A 15844-nucleotide genomic window follows, 5' to 3' on the forward strand; every position below is an offset into this window, starting at 1 on the left:
ACAGGATACACGTGGATATATTTACAGTGGAAAATTTGTCGTCAACTTAGCTTGCTAATATGGACCTCATTTATTGGTCAGTTCGTTTATCCAGTAGGAGGTGAGAGGATCGAGTAAATGGGGTTGATAGGGGTTATCATAATTTTAGCCAGCTGGAAGCATAATTTTATCAGAGTACAAGAAAATCTGGTGCAACAGCCAAGTAATCATATAACTATTTATATAGGATTTTTTTAAATGTCAAACTAAACTGAATTCAAAAGCTACTATCATGGGGCAAATCAACCTTAAGTACTAAATGATTTTTGGAAAATTGTAATGGTATTTTCTCCACTATCCTAAAACTTTTGTTTTTGTTTTTGCTGTTTGTCCTGGATATTCTGTAAAAAATATTTGTCTCCTTTCCTGGATATTGTTCCTCTGTTACCATCATTTTGATCAACAAATACGATAATATTATGTCTGAAGAAAGTTGTCATGTTCATATTTACTAATTTCCTTTACGCTTTTTATCACATTGAAGGCACTAAAGAGTACATAGTTTTAGAAAACCTTTTCCAGTATGGCTTTCAAGCCAATGAATATCAGCTGGATCAGCCATACTGTAAGATAACATATAGCATCGTATTACAAACAATTTTTCACAAATATTAAAATGAAGATCATAAGATTGATACCAGTTTTGTCAAACTGGGACTTTAGCCCCGAACTTGGGGCAATTAAAACTTGTTTTAATCTTATAATTTTCATTTTAATATCCGCGGAAAACTATAAATTATACGATGTGGTAAATAACTATTATGGATGTTATTATCCTTACTTGCGATTTTTGCATATTCCTCACAGATTTTTCTCAATAATCATACATGATTAATTAGATTAAAATCGTTGAAGTTAAAAATATATTTATTCTTTGAAATGTTTTTGACAATACTAAATTAATAAGCTAAAAGTAATAATTTTCCTAATTTTGATAAGAACCTAAACTTGACAGCCGCGTAAATATTCTTCTCGTAAAACAAGACTGCATAACTTAAGCTGTCAAAAATGCGGTTAATCGCGACTGGAAGCTAAAATCACAACCACAACCGCTAAATTTCAGGACAATCTGTTGACGAACTGCCTTGTCACACTTTTAAACATTGTGCAGCTAAAAGTAATCGGCTGCCTAGCCCTAATATTAATTTCTTATCAATGCATTTATATCAAAACAATAATAGTTAAATAAAATTTTACAATTTGCCAAAAATGTATCTTATTTTGTCAAAAACTTTAGGGGCTACCCCCCCCCCCCCCCCCCTAAAAGTTATTGTTAATCAACCAATAAAGATTTTAAACGTTCTTTGACAGACATAACATGATTAAAGAAAATCTTTTTAAAATTAGGAACCTAGTAAAAGTGTCGGACTGATTATGACGTAAAAAAATTAGCCAATGAGAAGCCACTGTAAATTTTACCATTGGTCAATAATGGCCTCTCATTGGCTAATTTTTTTTAACGTCATAATCAGTCCGACACGATTACTAGGTTCAAAATTAGTAACATCCGTTTAAAATACTAATTATACATATTTTACTATTCATCTTTCATTTACTCAAATGTTTTAATCATTCAGTTAAATCCATTTTTTGTTTGTCTAGTTCTAGAAACATTATACTTCAGATATAACATCATATTACAGATTAGATTAAGATAATATCATATTGTAATTCTAAGCATCAGAACTATAAAAACTATTTTTAACCCCTACACGTGCGGGCTATTGTTTTGAGATTAATATTCAGGGGGGGAGAAGGGGTAATTTGTGTGGGGCCTAAATGGCTTAATTAAGGATGCAGGGATAGATAGATAGACTTGAAAATGAGTTTTAGTTATGATAAGAGGGATATAATAATGGGAGATAAAATAAAAAAAACCTTTCCCATTTCCCGCAAATAATTTAAAGCTAATTTAAATTGCAGATAGAATTAAACAGTTTTTTTTTATCTTGAAATATACTGTTGCTATGTGAGGCCAGTGAAATTGGACTAAATTCAGGGATCTTAAGGGATAAGACAATGGATGATAAACTCATTTACATCCCAATGATTATAGATAAAACTGTTCCTCCTTTAGATTTAATTTAATGGTTTAAATGTTTGGACCATATTAGTTTAAAACAAACCCTTCCAAATTCAACAAGATAATCCAAATTTGTTGAGCTAACAAAGAAGATTTGCAGTCCAATATCCCCTCCCTCATTGACTAAAATTATAAATTGGCTTATCAAATAAGGCTTAAAGTTATATCGAATGATAAAAAAATATTAGCAACTTTTAAGAATACTTAATAATCTTTTTATCCAAGGAATTGATAGAGGTATTACCAGAATTGTACCACCATGTCTGGTGTAAAAAGTGGGCGGAATTACGCGCTCAATATAAGTCCTTGGTGGCAAGTTTTTAAAGTAATATAAAATAATAATAATATTAACATTTTTTTAGATAATTTAACAATTTATTTATCCAGGAATTACTCTAGGTATTGTCAGAATAGTAGTACCACCCTGTCTGGTGTGAATAGTGGGCGAAGTTACGCGTTCAATACAATATTTCGTCCTTGGTGGCAAGTTATTACAGTAATATCAAATAATAAAATATTAACATTTTTTTTTAGATAAATTAACAATCTTTTTATCCCAGGAATTACTCTAGGTATTGTCAGAATAGTAGTACCGCCCTGTCTGGTGTGAAAAGTGGGCGGAGTTACGCGTTCAATACAAAATTTCGTCCTTGGTGGCAAGTTATTAAAATTATTATTGATATGGAACAATGGAATTTTTAATCATTTATTCATTTTACAAATTATCATTAAAGGGAAACTGCCAGGGATATAAAGGGATAAGACAATGGCAGATAAATTGATGTACATTCCCAATGATGATACACAAAATAAGCCCTTGTGTAGATTACAACTAGTTGTTGAAATGTTTGGACACTCAACCTTATGAACGTGCGAATGAAATTTAAATGAAAGTCCCCAAAGTTGTTAATCCACGAATAAGAAAACCTTATTTTAAAACTTTGGGTCTTTTCATTAGACAACTCATTTATTTAATGGCATTTGCCTAAAAGTCCCGTATGTGTATAATATAAATATAATATAATATATAATATAATATAATATAATATTTGTATAATATAAAGTGTTTTATTTATATTTATCAAAAAATAAGTGTCCCTTTATATAACACTATAGTTCTGTGGAAAAAATGTATCAGTTGCCTAATTGGGTGTTATGAATCAGCAACCATAAAAATATAGAAAAGCTAATATGTATATTTGTAAAATAGTATATTTGTCAATTAAGATCTTAGAAATTACTTAATTGATTTTCTGGGAAGGTTTATGTTAGTCCTAAATCATTTAAGATGTTAAATGTAATATAAGCTTAATATAAATAATATGTACGATTAAGAAAGCTTAGTACTTTATGTTTGTTACCATAGAGTCCTTAAGTCCATTTAAAACATGTTTTTTTATATCTTTTTTTGCTGTTTAAAATGTTTATTTTTGTCATATTGAATGACCACCAATATCAAAATGGCCTACATATGAGCGCAGCTAATCCGAATGGATTGAGCCATTTCGAAATATTATAATTATAGCGCTGATTCCTTATAATTATCACATTTTTATACTTTAAATGCAATTTATCAAATTTTAACGTGAAAATTAAAAGGGGGCTGGATGCTTTAGGAACTTCTCATAATTAAGAAACATTTTATATTAAGTTATTTGTCCTTAATTATTATAACCTTGTGGGGTCCAGATATTACATTTCCCGGTGGAAAAAAAAACTAGTCTCCAAAGTTTTATAATAGCGTTTTCTTATTCGTTGGTTTTTATTACAACTTTTGGGACTTTTATTGAGTTTTGATTGGTTGGTTCATTAAATTGGGTGCCCAAACGTTTCAATCACTCATTGTAATCTACACAAGAGGTAATTTTGTGTATCATAATTGGGGCTGTATATCAACCCATAGGCCATTGCCTTATCCCTTTATATCCCTGAGATACTCTAAATAAATTGTCTAAAAGAAATGTACATTAAACCAACCAAGCGGGTTTTCCTAAAAAGCCCAATTAATTTAGTCTGCCTGTCCCTTAAACTCTTGCGAACGGCTAATCAAAATTTTCCTAGATAGGGATGTTTCATTTTAATCTTGTGAAGTTTTAGCCATTTTTCGCCCATTCAAAAATGATTTTTTCTTTTTAATAAAAAAAACTACTGTTGAAAATGTGACTATGTATTAATTCTAAAAATTATTATATTTGTTTCGCTGTTATTAAATGGTTAAACAATAATGACCCCAAAACAATTAACTTTTAATTATAAATTTGTTACTATGTTGTTTGATTCAATGACAATACCTGCTAAATAAGTAGACTTTACAATATATTAATGTCTATTTGATTTGGTTATAGTTTTATAAGTATTTTTGTTTTAAATGAATAGAACGTTTCTTTCTAAGAAATCATACATATGCGTAGTAAATTCGCTCTTAGCTTCAAGGGGCTCTGTATTCGAAGACTTTAATGTAGAATCAAAGTAGCCTAAAACCATCTCGGGAGCTAAATTAAGCTTCCCAAAAGTGGAGCACTTAATCTGTTCAGTATCTAGAGTATCTTAAAGAACAGACCAAAAATCTTTTTCAATAGAATATTTTTAAAATTAGTCCTTGATTTGTTAGAAACAAAAAAAATACGATTGCTTAATTAATTTAGCATAGCTATTTAGGTACGCAGAGAAAGTTTTGGGCTATTGTTTAAATAGAACGTACAATATAGGTTTGAAACAGAATGTCTAGGGGCGTAGATAAATTATTTAAACAGACAAAAATCTAAATTATTACTACAATCTTTAAAATTTGATGTAAAAAAGATAAATTTATATTTCTCTGATATTTCAAAAATCAACGTCAAATTGTTTATTTTGAAATGGTGAGTATTAATTTATCTTCAATTGTCATATTCCTGCTGTACCAAATCTATTAAACATTTACATTAGCATTGGTCAGATTTTTACATCTTAATAAATTGAAGCAATAAAAAAACATCTATCTGGGTGGCATTTTTACATCCTTCAATTGAAAACCCCCTGGAGGAGGGAGTGTACTTGAACATCCCGTAAATTAAGAGCTTGCTCTAAGGGGGGGGGGGGAGTTATTATACCATTTTCTCAGCTTGATAATTGTTCATCTTAGTTTTTTTTCAACCATTAGAGTTTGCTGTGATAGATTGTTCAACTTTTATATTTTAATAAATTTGGGTATAATAATGTTATACGAATTGAAGGTGGAATTGGAAGTTGATTTGTAAATCAAACTGGTACCCAAAGTTCTATGAGCTCAAAAACTGTGGGTACTTTATTTAAATATTAATTGGTTGTTAAATTTTTCCAACCAGTCATCAACTTACAGAAGGGTTAATTATTATTGGGGATATACATTAACTTATCGTCCATTGTCTTATCTATTAAGATCGAGGAATGAGAAACTGTCCCAATTTTGTATAACTTTAGCGGAACAAGTTCCAATTACGTCATATTTTTCTTTCCCGAAAAAGAGAAGGGGGAAAGAAAAAAAAGGGAAGGGGGGGAGAAAAAAGAGATGGGAGAAAGGGGGGTTTTCCCCATCTCTTTTGAAGAGATTTTCTTCCCCCCCTCCCTTTTTCGGGAAAGAAAAATATGACGTAATTGGAACTTGTTCCGCTAAAGTTATACAAAATTGGGACAGTTTCTCATTCCTCATTAAGATCTCTAAAAGAACCAAGTTTAGTTGTAGCTGTGCTAGTTACATGATATCTTGAACACTCTAATTCATAATACCTCTATTAACCCACCACCTAGAAACCTCTGGACCACTGCTTCGTGGGAACCTATTGTATATTCCCCCCCCCCCCCGCTCATAAACAAAACACCCCAAGAAAAAAAATAATATCCTTCTCAGAAGATGATACAATGGACCTACCCCCCAACTTGATGCTCAGATTATTCTTAAGAAATTATTCACACTTTCTGGCCGTTCCTATGATATTTTAATACACAAAATCACAAATAAAACACAGTCCTAGCAAGACTGTAGTTTTACTGTTACAATCTTGTTTTATAGATCTTAGAATCAGCCACTCTTTGAATTAAATCCAGGTGTCTATACAATTACATCCATTCAATTTAAAGAAAATACAGGGAGCAAGATTTTGTTAAAGTTTCAAATTGTTAGTTCCTCCGCCCCTTGGCTCTAGTGGAGGCCGGGAGAGGTAATTCAAAGAGCATAAACCCAATCCAAAACATTTATAAAGCTTCCCAAAAAGGTTCAATACATACGGACCATAATTTCCGTAATTTTTAGCTTTAGACAAGAGAACTTTGCTGCTTTATAGTATATGTAGACTCTGCTGCATTCATAGCATCTAGAAGCTCTGCATTCGTAGTGTTATAAATAAAGAAAAATAGCCTAAAACCATCCAAATTCTAACAAAATAAATAGCCTAAAAACATCCCAGAACCTATTGAAAGCTTCTCTAAAATGGAGAATTCAATCTGTTCTGTATTTATTGATATCTTAAGCTTCAGACATAAAAATATTTCATATAATACCATAGGCTACACCTCGAGCATCTAGGGGCTAGAAAAATAGCTTTAAACAATCCTCAAATCTAAATATATAAAATAGCCTAAAACCATCAAAGGGTCTATTTGAAGCTCATCCGGTAGAAAAAAACCCTATCGGTTCAATAGTAATTGAGATCTTAAGCTTCAGACAAAAAAACCTGACAGGATATATTTGTAAAAAAATCATTAATTGTTCCCTTACCCCTGCAAGTAAGAAACACATTTTCCATTATTTTTTCTCATAGCATAATAGAGAGCATTGCTATTGTTATCCTTTTTTAAAATCACTAAATCCTTAAGGTAGGGGGGGGGGGTTGACCATCTTGAATGTGTTACTTAGAACTTATTGCCCATGAGGGAGGTCCTTAATCCATCTTCACTCCAAGGACAAAAGATTTACACATCTGGACCTTTTCATTCTTGTTTCATTTTCTATTAATTATCAAAAAAAAAACTATCTTAATATCCAAAAAAAAAACTATGAGTGAGGTCTTTCTTAACCCCTTACCAGATTTTCAGAAACTCTGATTAAGTGAAACTAGTAGCTGACTAAATAACCCCTCTCCATCCACCTTCTTTAAGCCATACCCTCCCTTCCTACTGTAAAAACTGGCCAATAAGTGTTTGCAATTGACATAAACTGTCAAAATATCCACGTATATTCTATATCCAAAAGCATAATATTTTTTCTCGTATTCATTCGAATCCGGTGGATAGGAACCGGTTCTCATCCATACGAAAAAACTATGTCTAGCATCGTATTATATCCAGTTTTCTACGAATATAGAAATGTACAATCATAAGATTAAAACCAGTTTTTTAGCCGGTGCCTCCGGCACCTCGGGGCTAAAAAAACTAGTTTTAATCTTATAATTGTACATTCTATATCCGCGGAAAGCCGTTTATAATACGATACGAGAAATAACTATTAAAATTAAAAAATGTTTTGCCCTACTACTCCATTATTATATATTTATAGAAGTCTATTATGAATAAACATTTCTTTTATATATGTTTGGGGGATAAACCTAACCGTTTTTTATTCATCTTTTGTCAATTATGAAGAGAGTTTAACAATGGTTTGGGAAGTTTAGTTTACTTTATTTTCATAACAAAAATATAGTTAAGTGTCCTAATCTTTATTCTTATTGTATAAAATCATATTTTACCTCCAAAATTTTAAATTGTTGAAAAAAAATTGGGCCTAGTGCAGTTCTTGGGATCGATTATCTACAAGGACTACAAATAAACTGGAATAGCCATTCCTCAATAGCGCTGAGTTATCTTGCAGCAAACATAAATGCGCAAAAAATAATATTTTACGCGTGTATTCGTCAGCCAAGCTTTCCATGGATCTTGGCTATTACAGATTAATTGTAGGCCTTCTCATGCAGCCCAAAACGATTGGCGGTAATAACATGAACGTTCAATCGTATGGCCTTTAACGTTTATAGAATTTGGAAATAATCGTTACCAGCAAAATTTTACCAAATTATAAGAAACGAATATTTTTTACCGGAGGAAAATTACAAATCAGAAGTGATATTCATTTTTTTTAATATTCGTGGAAAATTCTCTATAATATGATGCTATACATGATTTATTATGGCTGAGAACTGGTTCTAATCCATCGGATGTTAATCAGTTTTGAAGCCATACTAGAAAAACTTTACCCAACCCCTTTTAACAAAACCCTACAGTACCTAACCTTACCTAATCTATTGATTTTAGCAAATTCTTGACTTATTGTCCGATTTGTTAACTTCTTTCTTTTATTGTGCAATCTTCATAATACAAATATAACAATTCTTACCAGGGAGGGAGGGGACAATGGTCATTAAAATAATCTACAAAAAAAAATTCTTTCCCCAAAATTTAACAATAAACTAAAATAAAAATTTTGACATAAAATTTTTAAGAAAATTAATTTTTCATGAACAGTCCTATACCTAAATCCCTGAATAGATATAATAGAAAAGTAGTAAAGAGTAGTTGGTTCTATTTGTTAATAGACAGGCAGGCAGGCAAGGAGGGAGAAGACATTGGAAGGTAAATTATAATTGTGTGTGGTGGCCAAAGTTGTATAAACATGGTCTCTTACTCGTTGGCTTATACACTATTGGGACATTTATTGAACATTGATTAGTTGCTTTAAACTAGCAGTGTCCAAACTTTTCAATCAACAATTTCAATCTTTTTCAAGGTGCAATTTTTATTGGGGATGTACATCATCAATTTATCGTCCATTGTCTTGTCCCTTAAGATCACTGTTAATTAATAGGAGGATATTCTGTCTGTCCATTTTCATACTAAAAATGACAGCAACCCCTAAACTTAAGCTCATTGAAAAATAAGAATGAAATTCTGTATTGTATTTTAAAGGGGTGGGATATTGTCTGTATACATAATCAAATAATAAGGATATTTTTAGGAAAAAAATAAACAAAATAAATATTTCAGTATTTTTCTTTTTTATTGATTATTTAACTTTCTAAGTTATTATATAAGTTACAAGCGAAGCTAAACTAATTATTTAAACTTTGCTTCTAGAAGCTCATTGAAAAATAAGAAGAAAAGTCTTTATTGTATTTTAAAGGGGTGGGCTATTGTCAATATACATAATCAAATAGTGGAGATATTTTTAGAAGAAATAAACAAAATAAATATTTAAGTATTATTCTTTATTATTGATTATTTAACTTCCTAAGTTATTATATAAGTTACAAGCGAAGCTAAACTAATTATTTAAACTTTGCTTCTAGAAGCTCATTGAAAAATAAGAAGAAAAGTCTTTATTGTATTTTAAAGGGGTGGGCTATTGTCAATATACATAATCAAATAGTGGAGATATTTTTAGAAGAAAATAAACAAAATAAATATTTAAGTATTATTCTTTATTATTGATTATTTAACTTCCTAAGTTATTATAATAAGTAACAAGCAAAACTAAACTTATTATTTAAACTTTGCTTCTAGAAGCTCATTGTTTATTTCTAGGGGCGCTTTCTCTTAGGAGGGTAGTTTTACCCTCCCCTAAAATAGTTATAAACCTTCTCAGGATCTATGAGAGGCTACACTGCAGTTAGCAAGATCCTTCGGTACAAACAAATATACAGATAGACAGAAAGAGATCCTGCTATTTTTATATAAGGATTATTCGATTCTGCTTCTATTTTAATGTTTGACTAAATGGCTTATTAAAACAATGGTCGACATATTAAAAGTATAAAAATATAAAAGATAAAGATGTTGACATCATAACGAAACAATTTTATGACAGAAAGACCAGCGGCTGCTGCTAAAAATCCCCTCGCTTTTATGCATGTTTATAAAGCAAACTAGCAAGAAGATTGATCAGCTTGTGTGAATTTTAAAAAGTTAAGTTCTATTTTTGAATAACTAAAGTATTTGGATGTACCTAAATATGACTGTACTCGTTACTTATTATCTTCAAATTTTGATATTTTTCAAATTTTGATATTTTTCAAATATTGATATTTGGCTAATATTTTATGGCAACTAAAATAAAAACTAGCATCTGCGCCCCCAGCATCTAGGTACTCCTTATTCAAAGGAAAGAATAGGGGCAAAAAAGTAGCCTTAAACCATCCCAAGACTTTAATAAAAAATGAAACAACCTGGGACCTATGTGAAGCTTCCCTAAAATAGTAAACTTATTCGATTCAAAATTTTAGCAAGATCCTAAAGAAAAAAAACAGTTTACTGACTGTGTTTAATGATAGGATTATCGTTTATATTTTTGTGATATTTTATAAACATAATGTAAAAGGTGTTATATGAATAGAATCTTATTGACAACAAGGATGATAACATTCATAAGTAGAAAAAAATATGAGCATGAAAAAGGTACCTTTTTTTACACGGTCACTCATTCGTTGACTTTGGGAACTTTAAATAAATCTTGATAGGTTAGGTCAGACTAGCAGTATCCAAACTTTTCCACCAATAATTTTGTTTTATTTATCGTCCATTGTTTTATCCCTTTAGATACTTGAATAGAAACAACAACCACAACAAAGTTTGAGTAGCTTTTCTATTGAATTTCAATAAAATTAGAATTTCCCTTGGGGGTTATTCCCCCCCCCCCCTTCACCTATGTGAAAATCAATGTAATACATATGTGTGTTTACTAATAATAGGTATTGATGGATCGATGGACGGATGGATGGATGGACTGATGAATAGATAGACGCATGGGAGAATTTATAAAGACAAGGATGACAACATCCATTAAAGCGAAGCTCTAAAAGGGTAAGACAAACGAATGTTAACACATGTAGAGCGTCAGAGCTGAATAATCAAAATATAAATGTATAATTTCGAAACAAATTTTAAGTAAATTGGTTAAAAATCTGTTTAAATACATTCTTGTAACGATTACAGAGTTGCTACGCTTTCTAAATCGAATCTAACTACTACACGAATTGCCAGGTTTGAAATTAATAGGACAATTCTAACTTGCCTAAATTAAAGAAAAGAGTTAACAGTTAAGGACTGACTGACGGACGGAACGACCCTGATTATAGAAAAGCTTCTCTTATAATAATTTTCACCATCTGCCTTTAGCATAATCACTTTATTTATTTTTATCAATAGGCATACATTGATTTTTTTCACATGGGGTTATTTATAACCTATGTGAACTTTCATTAGCGCAGCTACTCTATAAGTAGGACATGAACGTCCGTCTATTCGATAAAAATCTTGTTCTGATAAATTAGGTTATCTAACGAAAAAGTCATATTTTGTTTTTTTAGACAATTCAAATTAAAAAATAACTCAGTTTTTGTTCTTTTTTGACAAAAAATTGCTTATTAATCTTGCGATTAATGTTGTACATTTGATTTCTAAAGTTGCATAAGATCTCTTAAACAGTTAAATCGGTCATTGCCTTTTTAGCGAAGCTTATTATTGGTCCAGGGATTGTTTTAAGCTGTCATTTTAATTGTACAACTTAAAACTGCGTGGGGGGGGGGGGGGGGGGTGTGACATTCGCCCCTATTGTATAAGTATACTTACATACATAATTTCTAAATCTGTATAATTTGATATGTATATTTTTATATGATGTAAGCTTATAAGCATATAGGGGTATTTTAAAGCTAATCTCGTATATATACCAATATATGGATTAAATTTTCGCATCTAAATATATGTATACGTTTAAAAATTTTATTTTCTATCATAGCTGCTCTATAACTCACTTTGTCTGTCTGTCTATTTATTTTATTGTTGAAGAATTATTATGTCTGTGATTAATTCTCTTTTAATAATTTTTTTGAGATATGCTTCTTATGGATTTATAAGTGCTTGTGGACTTTTATTGAACTTTGATAGGTTGGTTAATTTAGTTAAGTGTCCAAACGTTTCAATCAGCAATTTCTTCTACAGAAAGGGTTATTTTGTTTATCATCATTAGTGATTCACATAAATTTATCGGCAATTGTCTTATGCCTTTTGATCCCTGCATTTATTATATTATAAACTTGTTCAAAAGTATCATAAGATAATCTTTGTTTCATTTTATGTCACTGAACGCCCCCCCCCACTCAAAAAAACTCCGCCCCTCAAAAAAAGCTACCCCTCACCCCCCTCTCAGATTTAGAAAATGCATGACTAGATTATTAGTGATAATAACTTAGGCTTCATCTGAATGGTGTTTTTACGTAAGGAAATAATTTATAAAATTTTGGTTTTTAATTTTTTATCATGTAGCATCTTGGGGGCTCTGTATATCAGAGGAAAGAAAGTTGGTTTTAAAATAGCCTAAAACCGACCTAAAGTCTTTGATTAATCTTAAAAAAATAGTACTTAAAGCTATTGATCCATCTCAACCCATGACTACTTTATCAAACTAACATACAGTCAAATTACATATTTTTAAGAACAAAAGTTTTCATTCTCAATCGTCCTATATTTACACTCGCGCTACATATCTATTGGTAGCCTAAATCCATCCCAAGTTCTTTCTGATGCTAACCTGCTATATTAGTATTTTCGTAGCAACACTAGTGTATAAGTTTGTGATCCTAATGTCACAATTTACAAGTTCTACATCTGGCTCAAAGTCCCAACACACAGCTCCATAGGTCCATAATACTACAACATTACTAGGAAAGGGAAAATTAATAAGAAAACTTAGTAAATAACAAAATTAGTGTAAAAAGACATGGGTTCGAGACTCTTTCAACAGACCTCGTGATAATAAAGATATTAAGAATGTGGAATACTGCTGCTATATAGGCTACTCAAGTCAATATTTAGAAGAAATGCATTGACACTTAAACAGTAAGCTACAGTATTCTATTGTATATAGATATTGCAATTTGATGTTTGTTTGTCTTAAATGTTTTTTTATCCTTTAGTAATGTCAATCTATAAGTTCTATTTTTAAGAACATATGTCCGTTTGTCCCTAATCATCTCGTAGCCACCAAAATATTCGCGTTCCCACGGTTTTAGAATAGAAGTAGAGAGAGAGAAATACACTAGGGAGGGGAGAGGGAGGGAAAAGAAAGAGAGAGAGTTATAGGAGGGGATTTTAGAGCTTCTGCTAATCTGTGTGTGTGTGTTGTGTGCACGCACACGCACACTCGGAATGCCGCCATTGGCCGGACGGACCAACATGAACACGAGTTTACACGCCCCGTGCGCTTACCCCATATCCTTTCCCCCCCCCCCCCCCTACTCGTGTGCCTAAGCACATATAATGTATTCCCCTTTTGAATGGAGAGCTAAGCTACTGCTTTCTTTACCCCCTAATTTCCATTCCCCATGGGTGGTGGGAGGGGAGACAGGGGGTATTTAAACCGTGGCACGTTCATGGCACGGGCAGTTTTATTTTTTCCGTGCTCAGAGAAAGTTCTCTTTTGAACTAATACAAGTACAACCACCTATATACTACAAATAAACACTTATATAAACACACAAAATGGCCCCAGTTATCAAGATCGAATCCTACCACGATCAGGAGCCCATGTCCCGTACAGACCAGTACAGGAAAGTGATGAAACCTTTGCTGGAACGTAAGCGTCGTGCTCGCATCAATGCCTGCCTGGATGAGCTGAAGGATCTGATGGTTTATGCTCTGCAGGCTGAGGGTGAGAGCATCTCCAAACTGGAGAAAGCTGATGTATTGGAGCTGACAGTGAGACATCTGAGAAAGTTGAAGAGGCAGCAAATGCTGGCTCAGAATCCTGGACTAGACCTGGACAGATTCCATGCTGGATACACAGCCTGTGCTACAGAAGTAAGCAAATGCCTGGCGGCCACAGGAGTCGATGTAAAAGTTGGTTCAAACCTTATGTCACATCTTGGACACAAGCTCAACACAATTGAAACCTGCAGGGTTAGCCCCCTCAGAGTCAGAGTACCTGGATCCCCATCTGGCTCAGACTGTGGATACTCCTCATCTCCCTCCCTGTCACCAGCCAGCCTACCATCCCCGCAAGGCTTGCTACAGATCAGTCCCTCCATCAAGTCCCAGCACAGCCCTGTATGGAGACCATTCTAAATTGGATGTTTTTTTCCTCAACCTAAATTTTGTCTTCCCAGCTCTCATCTGTGATATTTTTATATGTTGAATATTGATAAAATTCGTAATATAAAGAAAAGAAAATATATTTATTGAATCTCGAAATTAAATTATTTTGTTGTTATTTATTTTTTATATGGATAGATTTGTTAGCAACGCACGTATTCGAAATTAAAAAGTATTATAGAAAAATTTAAGTTGAAGGCTAAAATATTCAGATGAAAATTCATTATAAAATACATTGTCTAAAATAAACCTACAAAGTTAGCCTCTAGGAACATTTATTTGAGGATAGAGTGGTCCATTCCTGCATTTGAGAAATTGTGAGTAAATTTACAAAGGCGATTGTTTCAATGGTCTAAAACCTACGGACGAATGCTAAGCTTCTCTATGAATTAAGGCCTTGTCAGTAGACCGTTTACAAGATCTTAATTTACATACCTACATGATTTACATTTGAATAATATTGGTTACTAAAAGTTATTGAAATATACTGATTCATAATTTATTTAAAATTCACCAAACCTTTGTATTATTTTATGAAGAGGTTCCGTGATTATTTTAATATTTCTGGTCAACTTTTATTTAAAATTTCATGTGAAGCTCTTCTATAATTGTATGTCTGTCTGTGTGTAACGTACAGCTCTTACTGGTTAATTTTGGCATGGTAACATCAATCTTAAATGTGTAGTCTTAAATGTCAGCCAAATCTTTAAAGTATCTCAAATATCGAAGCAAATTAGTTGTTATAAACCCTTAATTCTTAATTTTTTACGAGTTTTCAATTAATAAGTAAATGTTTTTGTGCAAGTTTAGTCTTAATAATAAAACCTATCTCAATCATAGTGATATTTAATAAAACTGATGCAATCTTTTAACAAATTAATACCCTTTTAACGAAAATAAATTTCTGAATTTAAAGCCTTACTCGCCATAAAACCAAACCTTATAAAGCAAATTTCAAGTCCGATAACAAAAATTTTAAAAACACTTATGAACAAAATTGTCCTTGTCATGCATGAATGTGATCGCTAATCTTAAAAATATAGTATAAACACGCTAAACTGCATTCATTTTTCATTCATAAAAAATCGCAAACCGCATTTTTATTTCGTAATAATTTCTAAAATAAACATCAAAACCTTTTTGATGACTAACTTAAATAAATAATACAAGTAAATATGTTTTAAATTTTTATTCATTTTTTACATAATAAATATATATATTGTAAATTTATATCATCGTCTCCTCTTATTTTTCCATTATTTTCTTCTTTAATGTCAGCTCGGTTCTACTGTTTGAAGCCATTTCTTCCTTCATGACTACTTTGTTAGAGATCACAAAAACTCATCTTGAGTGATTCCATAGACAATTAGGCTTGTGGGCCGGCAACTTGGCAGCCGGAGTAGACAGACACCTCGTGGTAGCGGTCAACGGCGGCCAGACGCAGTCTCAATACCTCTTGTTGGGCGGCAGCTGGGCTGATTGCGATAAGCTGGCTCAGGGCAGCCTCGATGGCTTCATTTAGCGCATTTTCATTGCACTCTTCCTCATGGCTGTAAATAGAGGAGTTATCCTCTTGCAGTGCAATCTTCTCTTTCTTGTTGATAAAGTGCTTTTTAACAATGCTCTTCA

General features: G+C 32.0%; 1 pseudogene across 1 annotated transcript; it reads left to right on the forward strand.

Moving 5' to 3' along the window:
• Positions 1 to 13511: 13511 nt before the first annotated feature.
• On the forward strand, positions 13512 to 14319 carry LOC145317785 (enhancer of split mbeta protein pseudogene; annotated as a pseudogene). Its single transcript, XR_013879107.1, has one exon. The product of XR_013879107.1 is annotated as an enhancer of split mbeta protein pseudogene (transcript).
• Positions 14320 to 15844: the final 1525 nt, after the last annotated feature.

The sequence above is a fragment of the Acartia tonsa genome, chromosome 4 (genome assembly GCF_053477335.1).
Source record: "Acartia tonsa isolate MP-2025a chromosome 4, ASM5347733v1, whole genome shotgun sequence".
Classification (NCBI taxonomy): Eukaryota; Metazoa; Arthropoda; class Copepoda; order Calanoida; family Acartiidae; genus Acartia; species Acartia tonsa.